This window comes from Rhipicephalus sanguineus, chromosome 1 (assembly GCF_013339695.2).
Source record: "Rhipicephalus sanguineus isolate Rsan-2018 chromosome 1, BIME_Rsan_1.4, whole genome shotgun sequence".
NCBI classification, from domain to species: domain Eukaryota; kingdom Metazoa; phylum Arthropoda; class Arachnida; order Ixodida; family Ixodidae; genus Rhipicephalus; species Rhipicephalus sanguineus.
In genome coordinates, this window is record NC_051176.1 from 201,124,611 (window position 1) to 201,137,215 (window position 12,605).

The 12,605-nt window shown below is 43.8% G+C and overlaps 1 protein-coding gene across 1 annotated transcript in view; it reads right to left on the reverse strand.

The window, feature by feature from the left end:
- Positions 1-2,694, reverse strand: part of LOC119405385 (putative aminopeptidase W07G4.4) — a 41,861-nt gene extending 39,167 nt beyond the window's left edge. The window contains exon 1 of the mRNA XM_037672232.2: positions 2,675-2,694. The gene's annotated coding sequence lies outside the window, so the exon portion shown is untranslated. The remainder of the gene's footprint in view (positions 1-2,674) is intronic.
- Between the last annotated feature and the right edge of the window lie 9,911 nt (positions 2,695-12,605).

The following is a 12,605-nucleotide window of genomic DNA, read 5'->3' on the forward strand; positions in this document are numbered from 1 at the left end:
TTATCTCCTTTAGGGCGTCCTTTCCACAGATAGGTCTTTCAGAACATGAGACGAACCATTCTTGGCCCCCTTCGAGATAAATTCGACATTGATAATTTCTTCAGTCTGTTCGTCAATCTCCCGCATATGTTCGGGAGGAGGGGGGTAGGGGATGCCGAAACATACGAACAGACATTAGGTTGTCTCATTCACGATCATGCATGAAAATTTGTTTACCACAACCTTTGTGGGCGGTTTATATCTCAGTGTGCACCATGTAGACGCTGATCAGTGGTCACCGTGGTTGAGCTTGTACGCACAAGGTGCTTGCACATTTTCGTAGGCAAAATGAAACGACATCACCGCTCTTTCACTCAGTGGCACTCACGACAAACGTTGTCTATTTTGAAAAGAAAGCCCGGCGTTACCTTTCGCACCCGGTTCGTCGCGAACTGGAACGTTGTCCAGTTGCATGTAATGTCGCTTGTGATATTTCGCAGCTTACTACGCAGCTGCGTTTTGTGCATGGCCAGTATGGTTCTCCTCTAAATTTCTTCCTACAACTGTAAACAATACTCACTTTTTTTTTACCATCACTCGCCACCTGGCATGTACTCGCGTAGCCATATATGCGTACGCCACTCCTTTCGCGCGACGACGAGGACGTTTCGTGTATTTCCGTGACGGCAGAGAGGCGGGACGTGGGGAAGTGGCCAATTATGATGATGCTTAACAGCGTTCCAATTCAAACGGAATGTCGACAAATAGCCACCGACCCAGTAGGACCTAATCACGTTCTATCGCAGTCTAGCGTTACCTCTGTCTTCTTGTTCCGCTCGTTTTTCACTAAGATATATATCCCTATATCTTATGGTAACTTTCCCTGCTTTTTTTTTCGGCCTGTACTGCAGACATTTTTTTTTTTTTACTTCGACATTACACCTGCCATTGCGTCCACCTACAATACACGTAGTAGTGATTATACCAGTAATAGATACTGTCCCGTTTAAACGTCACGGGTACTGACCGCTGCGGTGAAACAGATTGCAGTGCTTATCGAAGTCCCTGCTCTCGGTCTTTAAATGGTGCTTCACTGCACTGTTACCTTGCATCGTGGAAAAGCCGGCCCTCACTCCTTCTACGCTTTATGAGCCGAAGTAGCAAGCTTTTTCGTTTGCACGTGCTATTTTCTAATGGCTCACAGCCTTCGCTAATAATATACACAGCGTCAGCATTGGCTGAGATTTCTTCTTACGAACAATTTTAAGTGTGACGTCAGATCTACAGCGCCGCGCTGAGCCTCGCAGAGAAGCGTCGGCTCAACGTTACTAGAATAAAGTTGCATCGGCTGACACAAAAGCGTCTCCGAGCAGATTTTCTGATGATCCACACCTCCAAAATGCAGTATTTAAATAAACCAGATTTCCAACACAAAAAAATAAATCAGTAGCTTGGTGGTTCCCTTGAAGTTATGGCAACCTCGATCTGCAGAAAATTTCATATCGTATGCATCCACATTCTCGATCATAAATCACCGTCTCAAAGTAGCCAACAAAACTTTTGTTTTCTTTTCACTGTTATAATTTTAACTATATAGTTATAGTTAGTTATATTGGGTATTATGGCGCAAAAGCAACTGAGGCTACGCTGCGCTAGCCACAAGGTGTCAGGTGATAACCAGTAAACAGTACGTAATTCTAAAGCTTACGTAAAAAGCCACTTTCCTTTAAAACACTGATAACCTTAGACGGGAGTAAGTGGATCATCTCCTAGAATTAGGCTCGGGTGCAAAGGTATCTGATGTTTGTATAATTCGCAGAAATATTTTTGTCTTTTCGTTGCAATGTATCAACAGAACACGTGATTAAAATATGTATGAATGTTGAAGCTCCTGGCATTTTTAAGCGCGACATGGTACTAATAATCGCTTTTCAATAGTCGTGGTACTAATAAGCGTGGTACTAACAATCAGTCAGGTTTACATAATCTATGCGTCGTACCGAATGTAATCGTTTGATTACGACCTAATTGATCCAGCCTGCGAGCTCGGTACGTTGCTCAGCAATGTTACTAAGCAATGCACTGAAGATAGGTATTCGTTGAGTTGGGGACTTTTTTTTTTTTTAAAGGGCGGCCTGTATGCAAGCAGATGGCATGCTCGCTGCAAGCAAAATTGCAGGGTTTTTGAAAAAAGACCACAATACTCAAGTATCAGGTAATTATACACGCTCTTCCTTCATTTTTCTGCAGTTAATTGAATTCTCTAATTATTTGTTCTTCGGATTGCCATAATGAAACAAACTTTGTAAGGAGACTTGAAATAATATATAACGCTAGCTTCGGTACCCTACAATCGAAATGGTATTCGAAGTACATCATTGTAAGAAAACCCTCACGATTTTACATTGCACTGTATGCAGTCGTTGAAATGCGCACAGCGGAGCGCGCTTTTTTTTTTTTTTTTTTTTTGCGGCAGAGAGAAAACCAGCATTCGCCGGCACCTAAGAGTTAATTCATGCAGCTTAGCCCTCTTAGCTTTTTCGCTAGGTCGCGAAAATCTACACCCTCCGCTGCTCCCATTTAGACGGCTGCAATGAGCAAATCTCCTGAAACAGAAGCGTCGCTCACGATGAGCCGATGAAAACGGTTTGCACTGGCAAAATAAGCGTACAAGCGCACGAGATGCGATACGTACACACCAGATTGTGTTTGCTGACCACGTGTACGTGCTGGCTGGGCGTGTATTTCTTTCTTTTTTAAATTTATTTTTCAAGCACAGTGGCAGCGGCACTAGCGGCGCCACGCAGCCGGCTTCCGAAACACGCCTTTCGACCATAGTTGCCAGCATGCTCTGTAGATGGAAAAAAGCGGTCGATAACGTGGCCCTGTTGGCGTGGGACAAGATTTCAAACACCCTCTCCTCCCATAATTTTTGAAATCATTGAATGCACATCGTTTGATTGTATGTGTATACTTAATTACATAAGGTGGCACACGGAGACACAAGGGTTGTGGAACACCACCGGAATAATATCCTGGATACGCCCCTGCTTGCCCCAAGCTCAACAAAAACAGGCTGTAAAAATTTTCTCGAGCTGTTATGTTGTACTGATGATGAAAAAAAAAAAAAGAGAGGAAAAGAAAAAGTTGAGAGGTTTCAAATTTATGCCTCGGCTAGTGTGTACTGTAATCGAGGCACGAGACTAAAAAGCCACCTAAACATCGCCCAATGTTAGCGGTGTAAGCATGTTTCATGTTGGCTACCTTGTGCTACCGAGCAAAACTAGCGCCGTGGTGTACCCAGAAATTCCCTAGTCAAGTTGGCGAGAGCAGACGAGAGCAACGAGAGGCCGAGTTGAAACTGTTAGAGGCACTTGATGGCGTGTCTTCTTTAAAGATTTTGTGTATCTGTGTCATGCTTTGTTGTGTTACCTCGCGAGCGTTCGCTTAGAAGTGACTGAGATTGCTGAGACATTGACTCTGCTGTCAATTTGGATGAAGCGCGAAAGACAGGGACAGAAAAGGCACACATACAACCACACATACTGCGCTACGTGTGGGTGTATGTGTGCCTTTTCTGTCCCTGTCTTTCGCGCTGCTCCCTTAAGTTGAACCATCTAGCCAACAAGTTCACGCTTCAAGGTATCAGTGGTGTTCCGATGTAAGCGCCTGGTATAACTCAGTGCGCTCCAGAATGAGGGATTTGCCTTGTTAAGCTTCACCGCTGCATTGGCGTTATGCGAAGAAAACTAAACGTCACGCTGTGAAGCTCTAGCCCTTCGTGGCCGAGAAGGATTCGCTGCCGCAAAGTGGTTGATAAAACATTTACGGCTTCGAAGCAACTTAAAGGAATCAGTCATCTCATGAGACTGCCCGAGACCTGTGAATATTAAAGCTTACAGGCGTATTTTCCATTTGTAATAATGGATATATCGAATTATTTCGCGATCCCCTTCGAATCCGATGTGCCCGACGGTCGTCAAGTGAGGTGAAACTTGAGGCACTCGAGAGCGTACGTTGCGTTAAAATGTCTGTGTATGCCCTGCTTTATGTTACCTCGCGAGTATTCGCTTGAATTTATACAGATTCTTAAGACAACCAGCAGCGCTAAGAAATCCATCATCAGCCCATTTATTATTTGACCTGAAATGTAGCAGCTGGCGTTTGAAGTAGACATCCGTAGCGGCGCCTCGTCGCAATTGTGCAGCAAGTTGACACTATGCGATCACGCTGAATTCAGGCCACGTGATTCATTGGTATCTTGTAATAATTTCTGTTGGCATAATTAAGTTGCTCCATGACACTATTCCAAGCTATTCCAAGAATGTGGCTTGGTCTGTTCTCTAATGTAGAGGGTTGCTGCTAATTCGTTAGCCTGGCGGGTAGAAGAATTGAAGAAACCTTTGCTATGCACTTGCGCATTTATTAGACGTTTGGGTGCTCGTACGGTGACTGGAGACTGCGTCGGCGCCTTTTTTTTGTAATTAAAGAAGACAAAGCATCAGGTAACGTATGTGGCAGTTACGATTTCCCTGCTGGTGGGCTTCGCTGCACAACGAATCATCGATGCACAGTACATGCTTTCTGGCATAACACAACTGCAATGCCATAAAGCTGACTATCTGTCATCTTGTAGCACGTATATATAATGTAAATATATAGTGCATTGAATCCAAGGGGCAGTGCAAGCATGGCGTAAACAAGCAGGGTACGAGTCAAAATATGGGCGGCGTGCGCAGCACAGATTTCTTTGCGCTCCACAATGAAGGAATTGCTTTGTAAGTTTTACCGCTACACAGGGGTGTAATGCGACGAAAACTAAATGCCACGCTGTGAAGCTTGCTACCTGTGGCTGCAATTAGTTGCCGGAATATATATATATATATATATATATATATATATATATATATATATATATATATATATATATGGAAGAAAACATAAACGACATAGACTGGCTATGTCGTTTATGTGTCTTCTCTTGTCTTCTTGTCTTCGTTTCATTGAGCTGCACATACTCAGCATATATCAAGACATGTACCAACTATATTTAAGCTTCAGGCAGGCATTTTATGCATTTTTAATTACAAGTATATCGAACTATTTAGCGATGTCCTTTGATTCCGATGCATGCGAGCTTTACTGTATATAAACTTAGCTGCATTCGTAACACATTGGTCGGATCAGCGAAGCATTATGTGGTGAGGAGCATTGATTTTCCTGGCGTAAACAAATACTTTTCTTATTATACGATATTTAGGAGATGTTGGTGCTTCTGTATAGCACCTGCTACTCCTTTTCACTGATGATAGGATATGTGAAAAGCACAGCAATGAAAAAAAATATATTTCATAAAGAACAGCTAGGCAAAAAAAGTTATTCACAATGATGTTTCATATATTAGCTTGATACCGCACGCATGCGATGGGAGCCATGCATGCATATGCGACATACATATAGCGGTTGAGGATGGCCTACATCCATCACCACGATGTGTTCGGTAGGCACCGGGAACTCCACTGATCTGATGAGAAAATAAGCAATCTGCATCGCTGCGCCTAGTACACACTGTGCTCCAAGTAGGGAGGCCGGCTTCGGCGTGACGCTCGTTTGCGTGGTTGCTCGATCGCCGCAAGCATTTGTTTAAAACAAGCAATAATATTGATTATTCGGTGACTATATCACGGAATATATTGGAGCTAAACGTTTTTCTAAGGCACCTTTTGGGAAAAGCTGGCTTTTCTGGAACCACAAAACAAGTTCCGATCATGTCTCAAACTTCGTCGTCCAAAAAGAACAAGCTTCGTAAACTAATGCGCTTGATACGCCAGCAAGGTTAGCACAAAAATGAAACCTAATGCACTGTCTCATTGAGCTGAAACAAAACTGATTCCCCCATTCCCCCGCCTTGCGAACTGCGTGCCCCTTAGTCAAAAAGTGGCCCTTCTCAAAGAAAGCAGCAAGTATGCACCTTATCCGTGCGTCCATTAAATCAAGCCACCTGCATTTCCATGGTTAAATCGCATGATCAACGTCTCGCACGCACACGGGACTAGGCTAGGTACATCTCGCTTGGAATTTCCTAGGGACAGCACCAAAAAGTGGTCTGGCAACGCGGGCATGTTTTGGTGGCTTTTTAGTCGCTCCCGTAATCGAGCGGCTGTACTCTCTGGGCAAGGAAGGCAAATTCGAAATCATGCGTTTCTAACCAACGTTACTAGAATAGTGTTTATAACTATATGTTTCAATCTATAATACTTTTCCTGCATGAATGCGTGCAGCGAAAGCGAGTGCCACAAACGCGTCATAAACACCATGTTTGACCATAACCTATGGCGGCAAATTCAAATATACAACGCCGCGGCTGCTTAGATGCTGATCGTCATAAAGAAGGTGAAAGCGTTTCTAAAGCCGAACCGGTGCATACAGGTGCGCTGTTTCATCCAATCATCATCCACCAGGGCGCCTAGATGCGCACTGGAGCAATTTTTCGAGGATGCCATCACATGCGCTTCACTGGCGTAGCCAGCGGGTCTACCCCCCCTCCCCTCAGAAAAAAAAGAGGTTTCTGGCTACCTGGTGCGCTTCCACTCAGACTGACCATAGTTGTCTTGGTACGAAGCGACAGTCAATTCCTTTAGCTCTGTATTTAACCACCAGCTGTCTCCGTAACCGTACTAACATTTGCGGAATACGAACTTTAGAAGTCCGAAGAGGCCCCACCAAGACGCCCAAAGCACAGCAGCCGATCGCATCCGCGACTAAAGAGATGAGATAGTCCCGCTCATGCACTAGGAAACGTTTTCCGAAGACGGCGTCACCGGCAGTCCGGCTCATGACGTCAGCCTGGAGTGCGCGCCCATTGCTGCAGGCTTGTGTGCATCCGCATTTCAGGAGGAAATGCCACGGATTTCTAAAGTTGTATCCGGCTATAGATATTATTCTGGATGCCGTCGAATTCTGCAATGGCGTCATTTTAAACCAATGAGAGCGGCTGTAGTAGCCCTTGAAAACCGACATGTCGTGGACGTTTGAAAGTGACCTGATTATCCCAGCGCCCCAGGAGAGGTATTCTGCTAGCTCTAGAGCTCTATCGAATCAGAAACAGTCCACTTAGAGGACTTCGCAGAATATCCCTCCAGGTTACCAGAGACGTAAACGTCACAATGATCTTTATTGGCATCCCGTTTGAAACAGGGTGGCGACAGATGAGCAGCCAGCCTGTTTATTCTAATTAGGTTTTGTTCAGGGCTCAATGTCTGGGGGCCCCATATATATATATATATAGTGTAAATTATGGAGAGTCTGTCTTCGGTTGCCGTAAAATAAATGGGAAAAAGGTATACGCAACTAAAAAAACTTCTTATTGGTCGACGTTTCGATCGGAGACTTTCATATATATATATATATATATATATATATATATATATATATATATATATATATATATATATATATATATATATATATATATATATATATATATATATATACATACAAAACACGCGCGCGCGCGCGAACAACGTGAGGCATATTTTATGTTTAAATTTAGAACATTAACAGCCGGCATCAATGAGGACCCTGGAAGACTCTCCTGCCTCCGAGAGATAAGCCAAAATGAATTTGGCAACACGGAATCATAATTGGGACCATGCCTGTTTCTTGACTGGCTCGTACGTGTGCAGTGTCATTTACTTTCTTGCTTTTCCTTTCTTCCTTTTTTTGTTTATTTTTTGTTCATGTTTTTCACTACTTGTACAATGTAAAGTGCTTACGCTCCTCTACCATTTGGAGCCTGTTCACGGGGAGCGGGCGGAGATGAAAGGCGGTATGCCGACTCATTAAGGGGACGCTCTTCCCTCAGGTGCCCCATTCTGCCCTCCGCGACAACAATTTTGAGTGGCCCTGCGCCCGACGCGAACCGAGAAACACCTTCAACGACTTCATGCCATACACAATTAGTAGGGGTGTGCGAATACCAAATTTTTCGAATACGAATCGAATACGAATATCCACCTTCGAATATCGAATCGAATATCGAATATCAAAGAAAAAAAATGCCTCCACAGTAACAATGTTTTATTTAACATGTAGCTATTTGAAAAAAAAAAAAAAACATTAACAGCCTGACTGGCAACGCAACATACACTGCTGTCTCCAGAACGAAATGTCCAGGCTAGCACAATGCACATCACAACACAAGCAAATATCACGGCACAATGAAAATAATGACTAGATGTTATCATGTAGAAATATGAGTTGCTCCACATGATAAGGCAGCAGGCGCTCCCTTCTAACAGAGACAACCCCCCTTGCCACTGAAAAGGCACGTTCGCTTGGAACAGAAGTGGCTGGTATAGGGACGTACATGGGGCAAAGCTTTGCCAGACTGGGGTATCTGAAGGTGCCTACAGTCCGCCACCAGTCACATGGGTCACTGCCTTTCTTCAGAAGTAGTTCCGCATAGTGAACGAGTGGTAGTGCGGCACGTTACGGCCGCATAATATTGAAAATGACATGATCGCCAACAGCGCTACACGTCGGAGATGCACCAGCAATAAATCATACGTATTGGGGCGCTCGTCGCAGGCAGATATCGTGCCTCCGTGCACTTACGATGTTTATCGTTCCTCTCGGCAACGTTTTTAGCGATACGAACGCAGCAGAAATGTGGAAGACGAGTTATTTTATGCATGATAATCAAATCGCATATTCGAAATTTTCGAATATTCGAAGCTATTCGAATATTCGAAAGTTTTCGAATACGCGATTTTCGAATCGAATACGAATATTTCGAATGTAATATTCGACGAATATTCGAAACTTTCGAATATTCGCACACCCCTAACAATTAGCGTTTTTTTTTTCCCTCGCCTCGCTTTCTGACTTCGTCGGTGTTCTTCTCTCTACTTTTTTTTTCTTTTTTCCTTTTTTTTCTTTTTCTCGTAATCTATCTCCCCCACTCTCTGAAATGCCCTTGAGGGCGAGAGCGACGCGGCAAGGAGCAAGACCGAACTTCGACATCAGTTTTAACTCATCCCCCGAAGAAGGGAGGCCCCCTCCCGAAACTGTTGGGAAATAAGTATTTATATCACTGTTGACAACGCCTCCGTTGTATTATACCTATATATATATATATATAAGGGTGTCCCAGATATCACGCAGCACGATTTAAAAAAGAGGAACGTCGTTATGCGAAGCACACCTGGTGCATATTGTTCCCAATATACTGTAGTAGCCACTACTGAGGTTTAGTTAATTAAACATTAATGAGGTTTAGTTAATTCGTCCTAGTTATGTTTCTAACTCGACAAATACTCACCTAATCATTAAAATGTCAATGAGGCATATGTAGGCTTGTTCAAATGACATCTAATTGCGCTATTTTAAACAAAGTACTAATTGCGTGCTCGCTTTTTTTTTTTTTTGGCTAATAAAGAAAGCCCGCGAAATTAAAAAAATGACACGTGACTAGACTGCAACGCGCATCAGGTAGCAGCACCAGCAGCACCCTCAAGCACGATCACTGCGAGGAAGCAAATCAGGACACGGCCGGGCTAGACTGCACTGCACCTGGGCGCGCTTCTTAAGCGAGCGCGCACGTGCAGTCTAGCCCGGCCGTGGTCAGGACTACGCTCCCACCTTTTGCGGGTGGGAGCATAGTCCCGTGTCATTTTTCATATTTCGCGTGTCTTCTTTATCAGCCGAAAAAAATAAGCGCGTAATTAGTGCGTTGCTGAAAACAGCGCAGTTGTCGTTTGCGCATGCCTACATATGCCTCAATGACATTTTAATGATTAGATAAGTACTTGTCGAGTTAGAAACATAATTGAGACTAAGTAACTAAACCTCATTAACGAAAAAAATTTAGTAGTGGCTACTACAGTATACCGGCAACAATGTGCACTAGGTGTGCTTCGCGTAACTTCGTTCCTCCTTTTTTAAATCGTGCTGCTCAATAGCTGGGACACCCTGTATATAGTATATACTACATTAAGCGGTCAGTGTTAGCAGATGTGTTTGGGCCGATCACAGTGTAGTCCGATCACAGGGCCGATCAGTGCAGCCCCTCCTCAAAAAATGGAGGGGAGGAGGGGCCGGGCCCTCCAGACTTTAAGCCCTGTTTTTGTTGCATCTGTTGCGGTGTGGTATGTTTAGCTCCGATATTTTCTTTAATCCTATATTCTACTATTCACTGCGTCTGTGAATATAGGCGCGCGCAGGGTTCTCGATTAGGGAAGTTTCACCGCAGCTCCGCCCTCCTGGCCGAGTCCAAAAGCTTCGCAATAGTGATGACGCGCTTCGCACAGCGGCCTGCCTTTGGTCCCCAGCTTTCCGGGAGTAAAGGTAGGAAGTAAACGTACATTCTTGGAATGTATCAGGGGTCCGCGGCTGAAATTATCGTCAAAAAGCTAAAAAGGCGTGGGGCAGACTGGCGCATCCTTAGTGTGCCACAGGGGCGTAGCCAAGGGGGGAGGTTCAACCCCCCCCCCCCCCGCCCGAAATTTTTCAATTTTGCTTGCGTATATACACACGCACACATACAAACGCACGCACGAACACGCATGAAGTATGGTTGAACCCCCCACCCCCGAAAAAAAATTCTGGCTACGCCCTTGGTGTGCCAAGTCTTTGCAGATAACTCATGGTCAACAAAATATTGCATTATAAATGCAACTTGAAGCAACATGCATGCATGGGGTCCGATTATATTTTTGTTTAGACTGACGATTTCTTCAAAATTTTGGCTAATAAAGGCAGATAAAGCATGGTAAGCCCCATGAAGGGGTAAAAAAAACCTAGGAGGGAGCGTCACGTGACCATCTTGAGGCCCAACCATAAAAAAAAAAAAAAATGAGCAGGAGCATGCTGGGAATTGTGACCAGAGCATGGAGCACGAGGGGGGAGCGGCGTTGGACGAGGTTCGCCTGTGGAAGCTAGGCGCGCGCGCCCAATTCCCCCCCCCCCCCCTTGAGCCCAGCAAAAAAGAAAATTAAACGGGAGCATGATGGGAAACGTGACACGAACACGAGGAGCTGGCGGCTTCAGAGGAGGTTGGCTTGTCGACGCTAGGCGCGCTCCCTCCTTTTTTTTTTTTCTCCATGGCAAGCTCCGCAAGCAGTCGGAAAAATCCATACATTGCCCATGGTCACTAAAGGTTCAAAGCACCACAGCTTACTCTAGAAATTTTAGTAGTTGGCTCTATGGTTTTCAACAGAGTTGCTGCAATCCCTCCAATAAAGCGTTCATATACAGAAATAAGCTTTTCTTCATGCTCCGATAACAGTAGTGAGAAAAACTGCAGTAGACTGTTATATGTATTAAGGTACTGCGATGGTGTGCTTTAATTCTCAACCCTCTCATGTGCAGAGAGAAAAATAGTTTTAAGGGGAGACGTGGGTCTTGAAAAAAGTTTTTTTTATTACTTAGGTTAGCTGAATGAAAGTTAGTACACTTAGTCAGATTTTTCTGCAGGTTCCAAATCTCCAAGTAGATTTTTATTATTTGCATTAGAACAAAAGATATGAGATTTCTGAGAGCATATTTTTTACGGTACTTTTTGGCAACTTTGCTTTGTCAAACACAAGAACAAAGTATGTGGCAAGACTGCCAGAGAGCTCGTCTAGCCGATGATGCTAATTTTATTGTTTTCATCAAACTTCGAATGCAAAATAAATGCACGCAAATATGAGCGAAAAATTTTTGCTTCATACACTTTATGATTATTGAGAGTTATCATTTGGTAAACAATATTGTAAGAAAATAAATAGCATCATCGGCTAGATCAGCTTTCTGGCATTCTTGCCACATACTTTGCTTTTGTGTTTGACGAAAAGAAGTTGCCGAAAATCCCCGTAAGAAATGTGCTAGAAAACGTTGTAGAAACAGCATATCTTTTGTTCTAATGCAGCTATGAAAAATCTACTCACAGATTTGGAATCTGTAGAAAAAACTGAATAAGTGTATTAAATTTCATTCTGTTCACCCAATTATTAAAAACACACTTTTCAAGACCCACGTCTCCCCTTAAGATAAACAAACCCCAGTCTGTATGCACAACATTCAGCGATTTGTTCACAAATTAAAGTGCAAAACAGACACAGCAAGCAACACAAATTTTAGTCAGGATGGCTGCCATGACTAATGTATACATGCACTTGCAAGTTCACACTGTTAGGCAACCAGTTGCAACAACAGTAGAAAACAATTAGACTCTCAACGTGCACCAACACATCTTGTTTGTCCTTCAATGCACTTAATACTCCACATATCAGTTACAGATCCACTTCCTTTGCTTTTGTAAGCTGTTGCTAACAAATTGAAGACTCCAGGCGACTGGACGGGAATCGTGCATATGAACAAGCATTCGTTTGGCTTTTCGCTTACACCACTTGCTCAACAATTCATACACAATAATCAACCCATATCGTAGCCGGTAATCTTGCGCCACCAATGAGCACTGGGGGGCCAAATTCAGTCACACTAGTGAAAAGCCTTCCTCGTCAGCTCAGTGTGTCCCCAGCACCTACCGGTGATGCAAAAAAAGTCCACCATGAGGGCGACTTATGCTTGCATACAGTGTACAAGGTCTCGCCTTGAATGAAATTTAAACTGCATCTTCACCT